Raw genomic sequence first — 10,744 nt, forward strand, 5'->3', positions numbered from 1 at the left:
TACTTTGAAACAGTTTATACCATGAGAAGTATTTGTTTTGTCATGTCTTCATCTGGGCCTAACTCCTCTGTTTCCTAGGATGTTATTGGGTACTTTTCCTCCCTGGTAGAAAAAAAAAAGTAGAGGAGCCTTCGTTTAAAAAATAATGTAGTGCTGGGGCTGGCCGAGTGGCTCGTTGGTTAAGAGTTGGCTTGGGAGCACCAGCTCTGAGCAGCAGGGCCCGGGGTTCAGATCCCACATGAGGGCCAGTGACGCTGCGCCCTCTACAGCTAAGGTGGTGAACAACAGCTCAACCTGGAGCTGGGCTGCCGTGAGCTACTGTGAGTGGCCATCCAATGGCCGGCGAGTGACTGCCTCACCCAGAAAGAGTGCAATGATAATACCAACATGGGCCAGTGAAGCGACATCCTCCACAACTAGACTGAAGAACAACAAAAGGACAGCAACTTGTCTGTTCCCCTTCCCCGATTCCCCAGTGCTGTTCCCCTTACCCAATTCCCCAATAAAGTCTGAGGGAAAAAATGTACTGCTATTCCTAGTGTGTAGCACTTCCTTGAGGGACAACTGATCCACGGACTCAGTTACCATTGTTGTTTAACAGTTTAGCCAGCCACACTAACTTTAAAAATGTCCATTGATTTCTTCTTACTGGTTTTCTGTGTACTTTCATTTCAGGTACCAATGTCATTGCTTCTAGAGGAATCAGACATGGGAAGAATGAAAGATGAGGTGTGGAAGGAGGGAAAAGAATGGATGGACTCAAGGAGCATGAGAAATGAAGCCTAAGAGGTTTGCTGTGGAAAGGTTTGCTTTGCGGTAGGGATGAAGCTTAAATTGCTCTTTGGAGGAGGACTAGTTGCTGGCCAAGGTGACTAATGAGGGAGTTGGAGAAGGAAATATGATTTCAGTATTTATTACCATTAATATTTACAAAACTATTGGCATGTCTTCATTTTTTAATGCACAACTGTCACTGAAACAGACCTCTTATGGGAATGCAGTGATTACATTTATAAATTGGATGTATAGAGCTCAGATGGTAAGTGCCTTATATTTCCTTGTGATGTTGTTTGTGGAAAGGTCTTTGCCTTCTGTCTTTAGGAAGCCAGCTCCTCAGACATTTGTTTTCCTTAGGGTGCCCACTTTCAGCAGAGACAGAAACAGAAGTGAGGAGCACAATAGGACACGTGGGCTGTGACTGAAAGGCCTGGTTATAGGTTGTCAGAAAGTGCAGGGTTTCATGAATTTCAGTTATTCTTAATAATTTGAGAACTCAGGGCTCAGGAACTGCCTTATATGTGGGACAGGAATAGTTTGGAAAGCCCATCCACCTGAGCGAGTTTGGACTGGCTTCCAGCTGGATATTTCTAATTGATCTACTCTTTCCCTCTCCCCTTTCCTTCTCTAGCAATGCTCCCACTTGCCTAATTTGCTGAGAGCATCTGGGTCAGTAATGTTCTTTGGGCACTTGAGTTGATTTCCTCTGAGCTACAGGGCTGTTATAAAATGCTTGCTGAAATCCAGGCTGTGATTCAATGGGGTCTGATACAGAGCCTAGATTTAGCATCTGGAAAAATCCCACGTTTCACCCTTCTATTCCCAAATTTGTCACACTGTGTTTAACAAACAACTGGATGGAAGTGTCTCTGCTCTGTCAGGGCTCTGTTCCTTCTGGCCTAGTGGTGGCCTCTTCTGGAATTGAGGAATGAGGTTACCAAAAACAACAACATACTCGATCTGCCTTTTAATAAAAATGTATAAAAATGTTGAACACATTATTTAAGAAAACTATTTTTAAACAAAGCCTTTCCCCCCACATTACCCCAACAGTCTACTGCTGGCTCTTCCCATTCCAAGGAATGAGGTCATGCTTTATGGGAGACATCTGCTTCTGAGGATATTACTGCACCGAGCACAGAACATATCTTCATTAGAGGGAACAGTGGACCAGAGAGATCCAACAGGAGACTTGCATATGTGACAGCAAAAACAAAAAGAGCCAGTTGAGATTCTCCGCAAGTCTCTAGCCTTCAGGATACACTGAAGGTCTGGTGATTTCACTCTCATATGACTTCCTCTTGCTCTACAATCATAAACTATGTATGAAAACGTCCAGAAAATTGTAACTCATAGCAACACCACCTGTATTTGTAAATAGAGAGGCTGTCTTCTCTCAAGGGATTGGATGGATTATAGTGTGCAAAGAGACCAGGTGTTTAAAACTTTAGGGTTGCTACTGAATGCACACCCAAGCAGACTAAGCTCTCTTTCAAAGAAGCATTGTTTGAAACAGGGCTGCAAATGTATACGATGCCATCTTTCAGCTTTGAGAAGCAAATTCAGAACATTAGCAGGCATTTTGGCTTTTCAGGAAGATGATTTCCAGAGCAGTTTTATAGTATTTTTGACATATGTTGTTTATAACCTTAATTTTTAAAATGAGCAAGTCCAATAAATCTGTTACCTACTAACCAAGCTGTGGTCTACTTGCATCTGTTCCCATTTTATTTGATACTGTAAAGAAGTTTCAATAGACAGCTAAATATTTTGCTGTTATTCACAGTCTTATGCTCCTATTGACTAAGACTTTTCAAAGAAAACCCTTAAAATCACTAGCATTTTAATAGGCAATAATTGCTAGTTTAATTTACTAGGCTTTGCTTCTAAGGACTCATGATGCAGCTGGAATCACATAAGTGGAAGGGAATGTTCAGAAATCATGTGGCTAGGTCCCCTCTGACCTAGGAGGGGCAGGAGTCTGGAGCATTATGGAAGGCTGGTTTGCAACCTCTTACTATAACCTGCTTTAACCCTGAATCCCACCCAGGATCAAGAAATTCTTACTGGTGTATAATGAAAATTGCTCTTGTTACCATTTCAGCGCATTGCCTATTGTTTATTTCATTTCATAAATGGAGAACATCTTGTCTGAGTCTTCAAAAAATCCACTGTGGAATAGAAAAAAAAAGCCATGAAATGTTCCCCTTTCTTTGGTCTCATATACTCTAGCTCTTTTCTGCTCTCCTCCAAAGATCCAAGTTTCTAGCCTTGTAGTCATATGGATTGCTCTTTTCCAGGATTTCTGTAATTGAACAACCGTTTTCTGACTGTCTCTCATGTGCAAGGTGTTGGTGCTAAGTGTTTCAGGCAAAATGGGTTCCACATCTGGCTGTGTTTAAAGAATTGTCTGGAGAGAATTTTAAAAATACAGATTTCTGGGCCTCATCTCAGATCTACTAAATAAAATCTGGGGTAGAGCCAAGAAATCTGTATTTCAAAAGTAAGCGTTAGGTGATTCTTACGTAGTCAGCCTGGTACCAGTCCAAGGACTAAAATTCAAGAGCAAGGGCATTAGAGTTGGTGCACGGGGGTCATCCAGTGGGGTGCTGATGTTATAGATATGACAAGAATAGAAATGACTTATAGAGAACAACTGATGGGTAAGAAAAGTGCCACCTCCCTTTGCAATATCATTTTACAAAGTGGATTTGCAGTTTTAAAAATTTAATCCTTATATTAACTCCGTGGGTGGGCGGTAGACTCTCCATTTTACAAGGAATAAAACTGAAGCTCAAGAAAGAGAAGATGACTTGTCTAGGATCCCTCAGCCAAAAGCAGATTTTTCTGATGCCCAGTCTTTCATTTTTTGCCACTTATTACAACTTTCTTCATTGTCTTGGAAAACAATGGACATTGGTTTTGAAGGAGGGAAAAATGGTTGTTCAGTAAGACGCCAACATCTGGTGGTGGCAATATGATAAAATTACACTAGGGCTTATATCACAGAAGTATTACATTAAGTGCCTTTAATATATGAAATCCATTCCGGTAAAAATTCTCTCCTGGCCCTCTAATGAGTGGCAGAATATGAACCAGGCTCGGGGATTCCTGAACCTGCACCCAGTGGCAAAGACCCATACAGAACCTGTTTCCTGGCACTCTATCTAGCAGCAGAAGGCATCTCAGTTAAGTGATGTCTTCCTCTGTAAGTACCAGCAGGGATAGAGTGGAGGGCCTAGCAGTGCTGGGTGGCTAGAAAACAGACACGGGAAAATGTTCTCTGTCCCACAGTTTTGGCATTCCTAACCCTCTACCTAATGACACTGGGTGGCCTATGGAGGCATCTTATGCCCCCACAGGTGGCACCAGCAGAGGCCAAGTGGGGGCTCAAGTAGAGCCAGACATGAAGCAGACCAGAGTAACATTGTAAGGGCTCAGAAAATTAAATTGTCATTGGAATTATAGCTCACAAAAAAATAGGGTGGAATTGACACATGACACCTAAGCAGGCCTGCTGCCTGCTAAAATAGAAGACTGGAATAGGATACAGAGTCTCCGAATATATTATCCAAGGGTACAGTAAAATAGCTCATCATACCAACAACCAGAAAAATCACAATGGAATGAGAAAAGAAAATCAACTGAAGCAATACAGAGATGAATCAGATTGTTGGAATCATCTGATACAGGTTTTAAAGCAGTCACAATGAATTGTTTCACCAATTAATTACAAATTCCTTTGAAATAATTGAAAAAAATAGAAAACTTCAGCAAAAAATATAAATTTAAAAAACAATGAAATGGAAATTATAGAACTAAAAATTAAAATAACTGAAGCCAAAATCTTGCTAACCAGTCTCAATAGTAGAGTGCAGAGGACAGAACATAGAAACAATAAACTTGAGGAGAAATAGAGTTTATTCAATCTGAACAACAGACAAACAATGCGCTGATAAGAGTGAAGAGAGCCTCAGGGACCTGCGGAACAGTAACAAAATAGCTAACATTAATGGAATGGGAGGTCCAAAAGGAGAGGAGAAAGTTTTTAATCACTATGATGTTTTGTACACATGAAATTAAGAAAAAAAAAGAGTGGAACTGAAAATGTATTCCAAGAAATAATGGCTGACAATTCCACATATTTTGGTGAAAGACGTAAGCCTACCAATTCAATGAGCTAACACCAAATAATATAAACCCTATCTCTCTCTCTCTCTCTCTCTCTCTCTCTCTCTCTCTCTCTCTCCTCTCCCGTCCCCTCTCATCTCCTCTCCCTTCCCCTCCCTCTCCCTCTCCCTTTCTCTGTCTCTCTTTGTTCCTGTCTCTATCTGTCTCTCCCTCCCTTTCTCTCTCCCTCTCCACACCAATAAATATAATTAAATTTCTGAAAACTAAAGGCAAAGACATTACCTTGAAAGCAACTAAAGCAACTAGAGAGAAATGATGTATTCCTTTTAAAGGAACACTAATTTGAAGGTCATTGGCTTTCTTATCTGAAATCATGGAGCTTAGAAGGAAGCAGCACAACATTATTTGTGTACTGAAAGAAAAGAACTGTCAACCACAGGTTCTATATCCAGTAAACCTATCATTCAGGACTGAAAAGGAAATAGAATCTCAAAGGTAGATTAGGGGAATCTTTTGCTAGCAGATATAGCCTTTATAAATGGCTAAAGGAAGCTCTCCAAACATAAAGAAAAGAATAACACAAGACTCAGAGTTCAGAAAGAAAAGAACAATGAATAGGTAAAAATAAGGATAAATATAATAAATTATCTTGATTCTCATGAGCTTCTTTAAATCGTATTTGATGGTTCAGTAAAAATTATAACAACATCAGCTGTTGTGCTCAATTTATGTAGAGGAAGTCCTTGAGACAATTATATTTAAAAAGTGGGAAGGACTTAAATGGTCCTAAATGAGGTAAGGTTTCTACTTAATTCAAAATGATAATTGTTGATATTTATAGATGATTAGTTTCATTCTCTCTCTCTCTCTCTCTCTCTCTCTCTCTCTCTCACACACACACACACACACACACACACCTGCATAAATAAAACACGATGGGATCCTAAAATATGTGCAAAAACCTACAGTAAGCGCCCCCCCCAAAGGACAGAGGAAACAAAAATAAACAAATGGTATACTTAAGCCCTAACATATCAAGTTACTTTAAATATAAATGGTCTAAATATAAATACATCAATGAAAAGACTGAGCTTGGCAGTGTGGGTTCAAAGGAGGACTGGCTGCATTATTAGGCGATAAAGTAGACTTCTGAGCAATGAAAATTGCCAGAGACAGAGAGGGATATCACAAAATGATAAAATTATGGATACACCAAGAAGACATAGCAATCCTAAATGTGTATGCACCAAACAGTAGAGCTTCAAAATGTATGAAATGAAAACACAATGGAAAAAATAGATAGACAAATCCAATATCATAGTTAGGGACTTTTAACACCCCACTCATGACAACTGACAGGACTTCTAGACAGAAAATTAGCAAAGATATAGAAGAACTGAACACTACAATCATCCAAAAGGCTCTAATTTTCATTTATATAACACTCTCCCCAACAATAGCAGAATACACATTTTTTTGTCAAGTGCCCATTGGACATTCACAAAGACAGATCAAATCCTGGGTCAAAAAGCAAACTTCAACCAATTTTGAAGCATTTAAAGAATACAGAGTGCATTCTCTGAGCAAAAGGGAATCAGACTAGAAATCAATGATACAAAGAAAATAGGAAATTTTTCAAACACGTGGAGACAAGAAAACACAGTTCAAACAACCCATGAGTCAAAGTGAAGCCCAAAGGAAACAAAAACACAAAACTGAAGGAAAATACAAACACAACATATCGAAATTTATGGGATGCAACTAAAGCAGTGCTGACAGGGAAATTTACAGCACTAAATGCTTACATTAGAAAAGAGGAAAGGTCTCAAAGAAATAATTTAAATTCCTACCTTAAGAAACCAGAAAACGAAGAGCAAAATATACCCAATGTAATCAAAAGGAAGAAACTAATAAAGACAAGAGCAGAAATCAATGAAACAAATCAGGAAGACAAAGAGAAAAATCAACGAAACAAAATTTTGGCTCTTTGGAAAAAATTTAAAAAATGATAAACCTGTAGTAAGATTGATAAAGTAAAAAGTAGATAGACACAAATTATACCAACATAAGGAGTGAAACAGGGAATCATTATAGATCCTGTAGCCATTAAACAGATAAAAGTTTCCTTGGGTAGACATACCTTTCCTTGTTCTTCCCACTAAATACAACAAAAAGAATCCTGAATACTATATAATAAAACAAATACTATAAGAAAACTCTGAAAGGTGAAGAGAAGAAGGCAAACTGGCTAGGGACCTTAGGACCTGAAGAAAGACAGTGATAAGTTTCCCAGGTTTTATTTTTGCCTCATATACCAGACTTGGAACCGAAGAAGCCAGCAACCCAGAAACAGCAACAGGAGCAGACAAAGAAAAAGCCCTAACAAAATCCTCCTCTCTTGTGCCAAAGGATCAGGAAAGGAGCAATCTGGCATGAGCGAAAACTTTTAGAAAATAACATCTCTACTCCAGCCAAACATTGCAGAAAAAACACCTGTGACTCCGCCCCCACCCACACCAGCAAAGGCCGAGTGGGAACCCTAGAATTCCACCCTCATGAAGTTATAACAAGGTGCCCCAATCCCCTGCTGATATGGTGTCAGAGATGGCCAAGTAGGGAGCTGGGGCTTTCATCCCAGCCAGCAGGTAACTAGACCCCCCCCACTCACTCACACACACAGTGTCAGAAGAGACTGACCATGTGGTGAGTTGGAACTCACATCAGTAATGAGAAGCCCTCAGGTGTCAAAGGAGAACAAGTGTGGGACCTGTACTTCTAACTCTACCTGGCAGTAATGAGGTGGCAACCCCTCTTCCCCTGACAGAACAGTATCACAAAAAGCCAGTTAAAGCGGAAGGTTTAAATAAGACAGAGCCTTAAAACAAAATGTAAAAAAATTGAGGTTTCAATAAAAAAACAAAACAAAACCCCAGAACAAAGCACTTGTCATACCGAGAACCAAGAATGTCTCAAACCGAATGAAAAAAGATAATCAATAGAAGCCAACAGTGAGATGATAGGCTTCTATGACAAAGGTTTTTATTATTATTATTTTCCAAACCTGTAGAGAATTTTTATGTTTATTTGAGCCAAAATGATGACATATGCCAGAGAGCAAGATTTCAAATGCTCTCAATGAAGGTTTTTAAATGTGCCATCATAAGAATGCTTTAATGAATAATTATGAACACGCTTGGAAAAAATGAAAAATGGGAAGCCTCACAAAAAACAGAAAGTCTCAGCAAATTAATGGAAGATATAAAGAAGAACCAAATGGAAATATTAGAAGTGAAAAAGAAAACCAGAAATAAAAAGCTCAGTTGATGGGCAAAATAGCAGTCACATCAAACTAAAGTTCTGAAAACTAAACACAACGAAAAAAAACCTTTGCAGCCAGAGAAAATTGAAACCTTACCTATTGGGGAAAAACAATCCAAATGGCAATGGATTTCTTGTAAGAAACCACAAAGGCCAGAAGGAAGTGGCACAACACTGTTTTAAGTGCTGAAAGAAAAGAACTGTCAAACACTGAATCCTACACCCAGTGGAAATATTGTTCATGAATTACAGGGATATCAAGACATCTCAAATGAGGGAAAACTAACAGAATTTGTCACCAGCAGGCCTAATCTAAAATAGTGAGTAACGGAAAAAGATAAAAGAAGGAATCTTCAAACATAAGAAAGAAAGAACAAAAGAAAAGAGTAAAATAAATACAATAGTCTTTCTCCTCTTGACTTTTCTGAATTACATTTGACAACTGAATCCAAAGTTATAACACTGTCTTATGTAGTTCACAATGCATGTAGAAAAATATTTAAGACAATTATAAATGGAGGGTGGAGAGTAAAAGGATTTAAAGACAGGTAAGGGTTCTATAGTTTACTTAAACTGGTAAAATGTCAGCAGTCAACTGATAAATTGTGTACACGTAATGTAATACAAGAGCAACCACTAAGTAATCCACACAACATGATACATTCAAAAGCACTGCTAAAATGGAATTCTAAAAATTGTCAAGTACCTCACAAGGAAGCAGAAAAAGAAAACAGAAATGAAAAATGGAGAATAAAGAGAAAAAAATAATTTGGCAGATTTAAGCCCTAACATATCAAAAGTTACCTTAAATGTAAATGGTCTAACTACACCAATGAAAAGACAGATTAGCAGAGTGGATTAAAAAACATGACTTAAGTGCAGCTGTCTACAAGAAACTAACTTCAAATAGACAAGTGCCTATAGAAATGTATTTGAATTTTGTTTTGTTCTTGTATCCTGAGACTTTGCTGAACTTATATATTAGTTCTAGGATTTTGTTTTGTAGATTTCTTGGGATTTTCTATAAAGATAACCATATCTGCAAATAGAAAGTTTCATTTCTTCTCTAGAAAAAACACTTCCAGAACTATGTTGAGTAAAAATGGTGAGAGCATATATCCTTGCCTTGTTCCAACCTTAGGAGGAAAGCATTCAGTCTTTCACTGTGAAGTAGGACGGTAGTTGTAGGGTTTTTTTAGATGCTTTTGATCAATTTGAGGGAGTTCCCCTCTATTCCTATTTTGTTGAGGGTGTCAATCATGAATGGGTGTTGGATTTTGTCGAATGCTTTTTCAATATCGAATGATATGATCATATAATTTTTCTTCTTTAGCCTGTTGATATGTGGAGCTAAATTTATTGATTTCCAAATGTTAAGCCAGCCTTGCATAAAGGCTGCAATAAATCTCAGTTATTGTGTATAATTGTTTTGTACATTGTGACATATGGTTTGCTAATATTTTGTTGAGGATTTTTGCATTTAATTTGATGAACGATATTGGCCCTTAGTTTTCCTTTTTATCGCTGTTTTGTCTGGTATTGGTATCAGGGTGATACTGGTCTCATCATAAAGTAAGTTGGGAAATATTCCTCCTCTCCTATTTTCTGGAAGAGAGTGTGTAAAATTGGTGATGATTCTTAAAATATTTGGTAGAGTTATTCAGTGAAACCATCTGGGCATAGAAATTCCTTTTGGGGGAGATTTTAATTACACTGAGGTCCAGGCATTTTTAAATTACCTTTGATAACTTCTCTTAGACCCATCGATTATTTTGATGCATACTGTTTAATTTCTAAGTGTTGGGAGAATTTCCTGTTGTTTTTCTGTTATTGATTTCTAGTTTGAGTCCATTATGATCAAAGAACATACTCTATTATTACAATCCTCTTAAATTTGTTGATGTCTATTCTATGGCCCAGGATATGTTTTTTAAAAAAGATTTTAAGCTAATTCATTCATTTCTAAAATAAGGTACTTGACCCCTCAAATTGATAAGGGAATTTGATGAAACAAACAAAAATATATTAATTTCAACAGATAATATTAAAGCAAATTTTTCGTGACTTTAAATTCCTGACTCCTGAATATTTTTTATTATTTTTAAATTTTCAATTACAGGTGACATTCCATATTATTTCATATTAGTTTCAGGTGTATTGCATAGTGGTTAGACATGTTTCATCTTAATAAATGTTCCATGAGCTAAAAAAATTGTGTAGTTTGGTGTTGTTGAGAGTGGTGTTCTATATGTGTCATTAAATTTTGTGGATTCATTGTGTTGTTCAGTTCTGATATCCTTGTTGATTTTCTGTCTAGTGGTTCTATCAATTTTTGCAAGTTGTTGAAGTTCCCTGCTATATTTGTGGATGTATCTATTTCTTCTTTGTTTCATATATCTATATCTATATCTATATTTATCTATCTATCTATATATATTTTAAAGATTTTTATTGGGGAACTGGGGGGATGGGAACAGTGCTGGGGAATTGGGGGAAGGGGAACAGACAAGTTGCTGTC

The 10,744-nt window shown here is 37.7% G+C and overlaps 1 protein-coding gene across 6 annotated transcripts in view; it reads right to left on the reverse strand.

The window, feature by feature from the left end:
• EDA (ectodysplasin A) overlaps positions 1 to 10,744 on the reverse strand; it is a 294,205-nt gene that overhangs the window by 30,294 nt on the left and 253,167 nt on the right. The window lies entirely within an intron of this gene.

Source organism: Hipposideros armiger, unplaced genomic scaffold (genome assembly GCF_001890085.2).
Source record: "Hipposideros armiger isolate ML-2016 unplaced genomic scaffold, ASM189008v1 scaffold_119, whole genome shotgun sequence".
Lineage (NCBI taxonomy): Eukaryota > Metazoa > Chordata > Mammalia > Chiroptera > Hipposideridae > Hipposideros > Hipposideros armiger.